This window comes from Bombyx mori, chromosome 19 (genome assembly GCF_030269925.1).
Source record: "Bombyx mori chromosome 19, ASM3026992v2".
Lineage (NCBI taxonomy): Eukaryota > Metazoa > Arthropoda > Insecta > Lepidoptera > Bombycidae > Bombyx > Bombyx mori.
Window position 1 is genome coordinate 12408981 of NC_085125.1, and position 12675 is coordinate 12421655.

Genomic DNA, 12675 nt, shown 5'->3' on the forward strand with positions numbered 1-12675 from the left:
TTTTGCGTTTGCTACATCTTTGGGGCACTCTTAGGTATATTTAGTTATAAATGACCTCATCGAACTCTGCGTTCCAGTTCGAAAGGCCAGTGGTCGAACTATATACGTTTATTATTGGGCTGTATTTAAATGAGCACAGAGCCACCTGGTATTAAGTGACAACGTGAATGATACCACCCACCTTGAAACTTGAGATCTTTGCAACAATTAGTAGTACTAGCTGTACCCGTCCGCTTCGCTGGGCAGTTAAAATTAACATTATTATTTCTCACCCCCACAAAGGTTCTCATCATTAACGCCCCCGCAACTGATGTAGGGAGTCTAACACTCACATAAATATTAGCCTATCCATTAAGCATATTATGTATTTTCTACATAGATACCAAGTTTCAAGTCAATCGGGTGCATGGTTCAGTAGTTATAACGGAACATCTGTAAAAACCACTGTACTTACTAGTACTAGTACTAGTAGTATATAAATCTACTAGTACTAGTATAGAGTAGTATAGATGTCGCAACTAGACACGACAAACGAAACGAAAGTGTGCCATCTAGTGGGCGTAAGCCGCAACTACTCGTCAAACGTCGGCTTAATTCGGGTGATGTGCTTCGGTAGAGTCGAGATGTCATCGCTCGAGTGGAATCGAGACATATTCGTTGCCTGACTTACGAAGAGTGGAGGCGTCTCAGGGAACTGTCATCGTTTAGTGTTGCGCAAGCTCTTTGCACTATTACCCATCATGCGCCCACAATATCAAAAAATTATGAAGACATCGCTCCATTCTGGGACAAGTAATTACACATACAAAAATGTATGTGGCTTTGTTTTTGTATTAAACGATGCTATTGCATGTTAAGCATAATTATAGTATTTAAGAAGTTTAAGAAGACAGTTACACATGCCTGCAGGTGTTGAGTACTCAAATATTTGATTTCCACAGTGAAGGAATAACATCGTGTAATAAAAATGAAACTCGTAAAAAATATAATTTGCGTAATTACTGGTGGTAGGACCTCTTTCGAGTCCGCGCGGGTGGGTACCACCTCCCTGCCTATTTCTGCCGTGAAGCAGTAATGCATTTCGGTTTGAAGGGTGGGGCAGCCGTTGTAACTATACTTTAGACCTTAAAAGGTGGGTGGCGCATTTACGTTGTAGATGTCTATGGGTCCAAGTAACCACTTAACACCAGGTGGGCTGTGATTTCGTCTACCCATCTAAGCAATAAAAAAAAGATTGATACTAGTTCACTAGGCGTATTATCCTTTAAGCTGAAACAACTTTGATATGATGATCACAAGTGTCAAATATCTCTCGGAGTGTGTGTATACGTACGCTAATTCTTTTCAAACTTGTTCGAACAAACAGCGCATGAAAACATAGAAGTCAAACAAAGAGAACAAAATGAAGATCCATTGGATGTGCGATATTTTCTTTTTAGAAAATAAATTAGTTCTAGAGTCTATTCTGCGTTCGCGACGGGACGAATAATCTGACCATGCTAAAGGTTGTTTGACACAACGTTTTTCAAACTGAAAACCTATTATAGTATGTAAAACAGCGAGCTTTAGTCCTTGTCCCGCAACTAAAACGGAATAAGCTCGCATAATGAAAATAGATAAGGACTAACAGACCGAACTAAAGTATCATTATGCTCTCAGCGAATTATTGAACCAATTTTTCTTGAGAAACTAAAGGCAAAAATAGGAGGTTTCATTGATTTTTAGAACGTTTCCCAGCAAATATACGTTTTACGCTATTGCGGATATTTTTTTTTATTACCCTTGTAGGCAGAAGATCGTGCGGCCCACCTAATGGTTAATGGTTACCATCGCTTATGACCGTCAAAAGAGGACTAAAGCCAAGTCCCCTTTTTGACTACTGCTTTTGTAGCTCCAGTGCAAGCTTTCTCTCGTCAATAATGAACAGAGTTTGACGCATATGAGACAGCCAAAATAGATTTGTATCACCCATACTGTGTTTGTAATTTAATAATTTAATATCGACGGGCTTTCGAGTGGAGACCGTACAGCAGAAGATGTAACGTAGGACGCCCCCTGGCTAGGTGGTGCGATGACCTTCGAACGGTGGGCGGCAAAAAGTGGATGAGGAGAGCCGTAGATCGGGCTCAGTGGTGTGGATTGGGAGAGGCCTATGTCCAGTAGTGGACGACTGTGGGCTGTTGATGATGATGATGGGTATTTATAGCATATATAGCAGGCCTGCGGTAGAATTTAGTCTAGCCCATGAAGCATTGTATATATTATTATTAAAACACACAAATATTAGTTTTTAAGTAATATTAGAAAAAAACTGTTTAGCCCGAGGTCAAATTTTCATCTGCAATGTGGCACGACTATCACAATATTTGCCCACCCCTGATATATAGTTATAGTAGGACATCTGATTCTATCTGTGCAACTTTATAAAAAAATGACCGTGAGCTAGAATGTAAATTTACAGCAAAACGTACCCTACTGGTCAGCTAATAAGCATAGGGCTATAAACAGTACGGCTATTAGTAGATATTCCCGTATTTTCGAGCCGTAGTACTAAAAATAATAGCCTCTTGGGACTAAGGAGTATCGCATATACGAAACTCTAATTTTGTCCTGCCCTAAGCCGCCGCTTCGTTCGATAAATGTCTGAAATATACACTACAATAAGTGACTCACTCCATTAGCAAATTATTTCATCGATTATTCTATTCTTATATACGATTCTAAGCCTATTATTGGCCGAAATAATCGCAAATGTATTTATAAAGATCACATACTAGTGTGAGAGAGAAACAAAACTTGCCTTTATTATTAAAGAAGTACCTTTTGGCAGGAGAAGACCTGGTCGCCCTGTACACACTTGGCGACGCACCATAGAGAGTGAGATGAGGACTGCCAACGTGACCTGGAGTGATGTCAAGGAGCAAGCGCAAGACAGGGTAAAGTGGAGACAACTTGTGAGGGCCCTATGTACCAGCGGGGTACCCTGGGACTACAACAACAACAACAAACTTTTGGACATTTATAGGTAATGTGTCATAGAATGACAATCCTTTTTGTAATGGAAATCTTTTTGCTCGAGTACACCAGTAGATTTGCATTTTATTTGTGTTATGGATCCACCAAAAATTAACTTTTATGTATCAGTGAATCGAGGGGCGTGTCGTAATAATTAAGACATTCATTTTGTTGAAGAATGAAGTTATTTTGTTTCTTAATTCAATAACCATAGGTACTCTTTTTTGGTTATTAATAGCTTGTAGATGAATATCAATTAAGAAATCCACAACGAATACAGAGCTATGAAACCGCAATATTCCGCTATCGCTACATCAAAAACTTTAATTCGGATATTTTTAAAAGTATCCCCGAATCAGGAAACTATCTCGGACCGCATACGTATAATAAATAGTATAATAAACAAGATTAACGGTGCATAAGAAGGCACGTTTAGTGGACGTTGATGTAGAATCACAAGAACCGTGGCTACGCTCACACCGAATTGGTTTTTATTGAATGAATTTACATTTATAGAAGCAATCGAAGTTTCAAATGCATTGAAATTATTTAGAGATAAAGTTTATGGAAATTTATACATAGAGGAATATGTCGAAACAACCACACAAGAACGACCTCTCATAGAGCTTTTCATTAGACTTAAAGCTGTTCGTTGAACCCGCATTTTGTACGCCTTACATTGCACGCTCATAAAGGATTAAACAGTTGATTAGCGTCGATTCGATTATCAGTTAAAACTATTTTCCGATCACACAGAGGTAGTAAAATTGTATGGTTTAATGATTTCCTTATGCTATACCTGAGACCTTAGAACTTATATCTCAAGGTGGGTGGCGCCTTTACGTTGTGGATGTCTATGGGCTCCAGTAACCACTTAACACCAGGTGGGCTGTGAGCTCGTCCACCCAGCTAAGCAATAAAAAAAAATGCTACAACTTTTTTTTGTTTTCACACAATCTTAATAGAGAGATTATTTCGAGGACTATTTGTTACCCTTGGAACTGAAACGCGTGATTTCGTCGAAGGAGATATCACATTTCTCATCTTAGTAGTGTATCTAAATATTTACATACGTGACTGAAACATATTGAAAATTTAATACGAAAACGCCTGTACTGCATGCACCATGCTTCATCCCCGTTCCTCCCATGGGAACAAACGTGTGCCGCTTTTAAAGTTTGTAATTTCAAATTCCTTGATTTACATCTTAAAGTTGGCTTCGGTGTGAAAATGTGGGGAGAATTGTGATTTATTTGTGGGTATTTTTCGTATTTGCTTCTTTATCTTCGACATTCGAATTTATTCTAGTATCAATATTACTCAGTGGATTCGATTGTTAATATTCTTGTTTCGATAAATATTGATGAACCTGTTATTGCCACAATTTACAAGACTCGTGAAATTAACATGATTAATAAGGCAGGTATACATAGAGTGTTATTTAAAATTCAATTTCCTGAATGAAAAAATAGATAATCAACTTTTTTTATTGCCAGTGTAGGCTTCCGAGCTTACGGGCTACCTGATAGTAAGTAGTAAGACAGTAAGTCACGCACGGGCATCAGCAACGAGGCACAACCAAGACGATACCTAATATCCATATAGGCAATGATCGAATTTACTGGAATCGCTACATATTTATATAAATAGGCGTATGTTACAATTATAAACAATTTAGTAATATAGTATATAGTATAATATCGTAAGTAACTATGCTGTAAATCACTGTTACGATAACAGTTAACATTCCAATCAGAATTCCATACTTTACAATATGTTTAAACATCACGCAATGTATCACAAACGTGAATCAGAAGATGCGCGAGGTCAACGTTCTTGTGCAACGTAAAGAGAATGAGTGACTACCTTCACTTCTGATTTCTGACTCACGAATAATTCGCTGACACGATAAGTATTAATTACCTCAACTATTATAGTCACCTCAAGATTTAGATTACATTTGTCTATATCTTTTGATCGTTTTTTTTTCTTTTTAATCTGAAAATGTCAATGAATACAAAAAAAAGTTGACACATAGATGAACTAACCCATTCTTCACCAGTTTCAGTGTTTGCGGATGAGTATTGTTTTCTAATTTATATTAATGCGGTGTTAAATTCATTTTTACTTTTGCTCAGTTTAGGTTAGCGTACAACCCGTTGAACTTCCCTAGGGATATTGAGACTATACTTTCTATAAATACTCTACGTAGTAGCACTGCCAGCTACAGGAAATTCCTGCAGAACCGGCACACTCAATAAAGAAGCGTCGCTCAAAGAACCCTTTCAAAATACAAAATTACTTCGAAATAGTCGATTATTTTTTTATGTCCCACGGTGTCAACGGGGATCGTTTGAAATCCACAGCGCATGCCCGTACTGCACTCCGACTGAACTTCAAATATTCATACTGTTTCGGATTACGGGGAGAGCATACGAAAGGACAAATTGTGACTGAATTTGTAAAACTTAAAACGATATATTTTTTTAAAATCTGCATTAAGACAAACGAACCGAAAACTCATTTTACCAGATTGAAAATGTTCCATAAAACCTATCGTATTAAATTCGGAATCACCGACATTTATAGGTATTACGAATGTTAGAGGCATAATCAAACCGCTGTCTGGTGTTTGATGCACGTATCGTTTAGAATCATCAGTTTCATTCTTTCAGATTCTTTCATACGAAACTCCTAGTAGTGCTTTGGATGTCCAAGTATTATTAGTCATTATAAATATACAATATTGTGATGTGAAACTTCCCAATATGTGGAGCATTTAGGCAATCCAAAATCTGGCTACAGTTTTCGTGGATAGATTCGATTTATAACTGAAACCATAGATACAACCCACTGAGTTTCTCGCCGGAACTTCTCAGTAGGTCCGATTCGGATTGGGTGGTAGATTTCGGTGGTAGATCTAGGGCTAGTGCTAGCAAGTTCTCTCAGGCTGAACCCCGTGACTCGCCCACCAATCAAGGTAAAAGCAGAATAGCTCTCGAGGACACTGGTACATATGTATGCGGGAAATATAAAAACCATCAATAATATGAAGGACAGTATCAAAGTACACTTTTTCTCTAAACTTATATCTGTTGTTAGGATGTGTTATCAGAGATAGCTTACCGTTATAGATACTGCCAGTGCTATATGTATCATCATTCTCCTGCCCTTCTCCCAGTCACCTGGGATCGGCGCAATATTATTTCTCCTTCCATACTCCTCTATCATATACCATTTCTTTGCTTCGCTTCTTCCAACTATACATATCGTCTTTTCCGCAATCCATCCATTTCTTTTTAGGTCCACCTCTTCCTCTATATCCTTCCACATTCATAGTTAACACTCTCTTACCAACCTCATTTTCATTTCGTCTCATCACATGCCCCTACATTCCCAAACGCGCACTTCTCAACTTCTCTGTCACAGGTGCCACTTTCAGATTTCCTCTAACATATTCATTTCGTATTCTGTCCAATCTTGTTACTCCACATATCCATCGCAACATTCGCATCTCTGCTGCATGCGATCGCCAGTGCTATATGTATATGTGATGCTAGAAAATATAGCCTTAAAAACCACACGAGCAGTAACTCATTCACAAAAAAAGATAACATCATTGCCCGTTCTTGTAGTCTCCGATTATACGGATTCCCTTTTAGCAATAAAATTTACATTTTTACAGACATCACCATACCGGTTCACTCGCGCACTGTGCCTTGGACCGGAATTATTTTGGTAGGAACAGATGATTGCCGTTTCGTTTTGACATTTAAGGCTTTTTTTTCTTCCTATTTAAGATAGTGTCGTGAGAGGCTATGTCAGCGTAACCCTAACATGTAGGTGAGCTCTCGGGGCTCAAACCGGAGGTGTTGCTAACACTAAGCCTAGCAAGAGCAGTGCGTCACAGAATCTACCACCGGATCGGAAACGCGACCCACTGAGAAGTGGGCATTACTAATAAATAAAAACATATAATATTAAGTGAAAAACATCGCAATGCGGTATAATTAAGTCCTCCACATTTAAGAGTAAGTTATACTCATACAATCAGAACTACGACTTCTAGGCCTTCCACTTCGAAGCGTAGATTGTGAATGAGAACCCAACAACGAAGGCTTGGAATGTTCTTCGTCGTATCTACGCATCACGTCACTGTTGAAGCGTAAATTGGAAATGTCACATTGGGAATACTGTGGACATATACGTCACGGCTGAAGCTATAACCCAGCATTCCTAATATTGCAGCCAATCGCATGCATTTGAATATTTAATGTGAAACAACAGAGTCGAAGCTGGACGTGTGGTTTTGGTGGTTCTCAAAGTGTTTTTATCTTTATACAGGGTGATACTACATTAAACGTTGCCATTTGGTATTATATTGAATTTTATGTTTATGTTGTGTGAATCTTTATTATAAATGTATTGTTGTGTTGAGTTTTTGTTCTTTTACCTGATACCCTAATGAGTTGTTGTTTTTATACCTACCTGTATTAGTTTGTCGCTTTGGCAAAATATTTAAAAATATCTCAGTTATATTGTGTCGACTCGTTTTTGTGCTAATCTTTGTAATTTTTTGTTATTTTTAAACCTTTTTTTTTATATAGTATTGAAATGGACGTAGGTGTTAAAAATTGCTATGATTGCGGAGCACAAAGAATGTTCACTAAGGTATGGAGCAAAATGAAATTTTTAAATGATCCATCATCAACTAACTGTTTTTAATACTCTAGAGTAATATCAGAAACGAAATATTGTCACTAACTAAAATACCAATAATCCACCAAACGTGATCTGAAATTGGCCATCTTTAACCTGATTGAAATTTATTTGACATCAAGTCATTTCTATATATGACTTTCCAACAGACTAAAGATAAACCCAAAGAAGTAATGAAACTGTATAAAAATAACGGACTTACAAATCACAATGAAACTAACCGGCGCGGCGGCGTAACATCCGCACGCGACCGAATCACAAAATGTATAAGAGCCACACGAACCATTTCCGCACTGTCCCTTGTAGGCACCGACAAACTACCCGCATATAAAAAAATATATCAAAAAAGTTTAACATCCAATGTTAGCTTATACTCTACCGGGTGTGAAGAATTTCTGGAGACTGATTTTTTATTATTGCTTAGATCGGTGGACGAGCTCACAGTCCACTTGGTACAGCAGACATCTACAACGTAAATGCCGCCACCCACCTTGAGATATGAGTTTTAAGGTCTCAGTATAATTACAACGGCTGCCCCACCCTTCAAGCCGAAACGCATTACTGCTTCACGGCAGAAATAGGCAGGGTGGTGGTACCTACCCGTGCGGACTCACAAGAGATCCCACCAAATATTGAACTATGAATAAAAGTCATCCTAACAAATCGAGAATAATAATTTTTTTACTGCTCTCCTACCCACCCTTCTGGGATTAGGCGATTATAGAAGCCAATTTCAATAACATGAAATAGACACGTCGTTTCCGAAACAATTTAAATATAATTTTCATTACGGATAATTGAAATTTCTTGAGTCAGAAAACTGAAAAAAAGGCGGTAGTCATTTACTTTTTACGAGACTATATGCGCGCCCCTTTTGATTTTTTTATTGCCATACATTGCGCGCAAACCAAAAAGTTTCTTCTCAGATCTATATTTTATTATGTTTTATCAAAAATATGTGGCGAAACTACGTTTTATTTTGTTCGTTACGCGCATGCGCGGCTAAAACAATCCAGGAGGCCATGAGCCCCGCCATTAGCAAAACAGATTGTACTTTTGTTACATAAAAATAAACATTTTATTAGTTTGTTTAGAGCCGCTTTTATTTAAGCATCTTAAAAATGAGTCGTCTATTATCAAAGGTGGCAATCTGTGCATTTGGACAAAAAAATGTTATTGATATGTCAATACAGATTGATTTGAATATAATCGTCTCCTTCAAAGAATACGGTTCAAAACCTGCATTAAATAAAGGTTAATACATAACCTGTTATTTATCTACTATGTCGTTCAGAAGAGTTTTGTGACTGCCAATGGAATACAAAGTCAATAATTCGTTTTTCTGATTTACCAATAATTGTCCAAAAGCCACATTGCCGGCTTTGATAATAGTCGACTCAAATACACATAGTTGCTAATCTTTATGTCGATAAATAAGCAAGGAGCGACTGGAAATCGAACTTAAAATATTCACGACTTATTATCACTCCATAGTCACATCACGTAAGTCTTGTAACTTATTACAAAGTGTAAATATAACATTTGTGTCTCAATACGTACCTGCACACTGCGATTATACCCGAATAGCTTAATACATATTTATGAAACTCGTCGCATTCTATAGTAGATGTATTTTGTATTTTCGTGAGTACTCCGAGATACTAGTCAATATAGAACGATTCCCGATTCACTCAAAGAAAGCTAGCTCCTTACAATAAATACACTATGAATTTCACGTAAAAACATTTAGAGAATCGCTCTGATTAAAATAAGTATTTTGAAATACTTGTTTTATTTTTTCAATGACTGTGAATACATTTAAATCCCCTTGTTAATAGCGATTAGGTCGAACGACATCCACGCCAAAAATTCCTCTTCCTTGAGTCGCATTCCTCATGTCTGAGGGTCGTGACCATCTCCTCCCATTATCCTTCTATGGATGATGTTTCGCCATCTTCCTCTGTTCTCGGCGATGTGTATGGTATCGTAGACGGTGGTATCCAGTGTGGTGCGGATTTGGTCGGAACAGCACATTGGATTGCGGCCACGAGATCTTTTGCCTGCAATCTTGCCAGTATTAAGCGGTAGGCAGCGGCTTCGCTCTACGCCTGGCATTGCTGAAGTTCATGGGTGACGGTAGCCACTCATCAGCAGGTGGGCCGTGTGCTCGTCTGCCTACAAGGGCAATAATAAAAAATAGTATCATTTTTTCTAGATTGTCACCGCTCTTTCTGGCAATGTGGCCGAAGAACTCAAATATCCTCTTGAAGCAGATGGTAGAGAGCCTGGTTTGGATATTGAGCTGTCTTAACATGGATGCGTTAGTCCGATATGCTGTCCACGGGATTCGTAGCATCTTCCTCCAGCACCACATCTCGAAGGCATCAATGTGGTGGCGATCAGCTGATTTCAGTGGCTATTTTAAATTTATACAATACCGTAGTGGCTCTGGTAAATGGCACAACTTTCCCCATCTTTCACAGGTGCGACTTGACGTTACTTACAAAGAAAAGAAAGAGATATTTGACAGCAAATTTACTCAGTGGATGGATCATAAAATGCTTCCAAAGTTCGCACACCGTAAATGACGCTCTCCACATTGACATCCGATTATTATTATAGTCTTAGATGCAGTGGTATATTTGTTAAAGACGAAATAATCTTTAAATAATGACAAGTGACATCGAGCCAATTGACTAACTTACACTTAATTTTTACCTGGTCTTTTTATCTCGTATTTTTATCTGGCCATTATGAATATTTGATAGCGATCTTCGGGCAATATGCTAATTTAGAGATGGTGGGTTATGGGGAGAGAAAATAACACATGGACACATTTTATAGATGTAGTTTTCCCATAACTGTCATTAACTGTTATATCTGTTTTATATAGTTATATTATATCTGTTATGTCTGTTATATTTGTTTTATCTGTTATAACAATTCGAGTTAACTATAACGCTGAAAACCCTTGCCAATCACGTCTATGTTCTTATACCTTAATAAAATACTTCTTAACACAAAAAATAAATAAAAAAAAACCTTGTAACGAAACATTTGAAAATTAAGTGTTTTTAATAATTCATGAGACGTTAATTAATTAACATATTGTTGGATTATTATCGATTATATCATTGGATTATCATCATTATCATCATCATCAACAGCCCACAGTCGTCCACTACTGGACATAGGCCTCTCCCAATCCACGCCACTGAGCCCGGTCTACAGCTCTCCTCATCCACTTCTTGCCGGCCACCGTTCGGAGGTCATCGCACCACCTAGCCAGGGGGCATCCCACGTTACGTCTTGGATCTTACATTGGATTATAGGCGATGCTTATTAAAACTTAAACCAAACTTATTTAAAACTAAGATTTATATGCGTAAATAAAACAGAATAAGCAAATAATACGTTTTGAAGTAACATCACACACAATACGTTAGGAGTACATATTTTAAGCTCGTATGAAGTAGACACACGCCCTTTGAAGTACATTTTCATAATTTATCAAACGTATGCTCATTGTAACTTTCATGGAAGCATATAGAATCAAATTAAATATACGTGCGAAGTCTTACTTTCATTATACGGGATGTTTACTTACATACGTGCGACGCTAAAGCACTGTGTTTAAGGCTGCGTCAAACAGAACGCGTACTTAGCGCTGCGTTTTAACGTCGCGCTCTGTCCATGTCACAGAAATTGACTAGATGAGCCCAACTCTCCTTGACACAACGTAACGCCAAATCATAGTGCATTTTTAAAGCAGTCTGAAAATTTAAAAATATTAAGATATCGAGTGATTCACATGTGGCATTGTATAAGCATAGGTATTTTCTAACTAATCCTATCAATTTTTCAGTATTTCCAGTATTTTAATACACATTTACTCGGACGCTAAAATAAAATTTGTAAAAAATTACAACGCCTGACATCAAAGCGTCCTAACGCCGCGACAGAGTGTTGCGTACTTATAGCGCTGGGGCTCTTTTTTTTTTCCCTACCTATGTTGATAGCCTTGAGAGGCTATTTCAGCTTCACCCTAGCGTTTGTAGGTGAGCTCACGGGGCTCAACCGGAGAGTTGCTAACACTGACCCTAGCAAGAGCAGTGCTTCGCAGAATCTACCACCGGATCGGAAACGCGACCCACTGAGAAGATCCGGCGAGAAACTCAGTGCTGGGGCTCTGTTTGACGGTATGTTACCATAGTAGTACAATACATCTCGGCGTCATAGCGCGCCGTCAGTTTAGCGTTCTGACGCGCGCTAAGTACGCGTTCTGTTTGACGAAGCCTTTAGAACGAAATTCATTTACGTTCAGTATAATTATTGTCCGCTTACGAAACAAGACACGTGTTTCTCTCATTCGACTCCTTCAATATTTGTTATTTATATACAGCTTAATTAAACGCTACACATTTATACTTAGTCAATACAAATCAACGTACATTGGCTATGATAATTGAAAATTTCTTTAACCCATTGTTTTGCGTAAGTAGGATTTCCAAAAAAATGATTAGATTAAAATTTATTATATGTGATTTTCACACAGCCCGTGACCATTAGCCAGTATTGACCACAGGAATCCCCACGCTGCCCGGGCTGTGACCCCGGGCCGAGATCCGACGTCGGGTGAGAGAGTGCAAGGGTAGTCTTAATGGATAGGGCTCTAAAATCATTCTTGGGCCCGAGATTTACTCCCATCATCTACAGACCCGTAAGACCCACAAACCCCACGCGCCCTGGAGGCACGGAAACCTCGCACGAGGTTCAGCCCTTTACATGAAAAAAAAATTAAAGATTGAAGAAAAACTTATAGTACATGAGAGTAATTTTTTAATTTCTTTTCGATTAGGAAACGCTCTTAAGTTTATTGTTAAAACTATGTTTGTTGTTTAATCTCTTAACTCGATTCTCGATAACTCAGTTTCGAAGCAT

General features: G+C 38.1%; 1 long non-coding RNA gene across 1 annotated transcript; it reads left to right on the forward strand.

Annotated features, from left to right (window-relative positions):
• The first annotated feature begins 2938 nt into the window (after window positions 1–2938).
• LOC134200621 (uncharacterized) lies at window positions 2939–10798 on the forward strand. The gene is made up of 2 exons (XR_009975615.1): window positions 2939–3025; window positions 9950–10798. It is a non-coding gene; the product is annotated as an uncharacterized LOC134200621 (long non-coding RNA).
• The last annotated feature ends 1877 nt before the right edge of the window (window positions 10799–12675 follow it).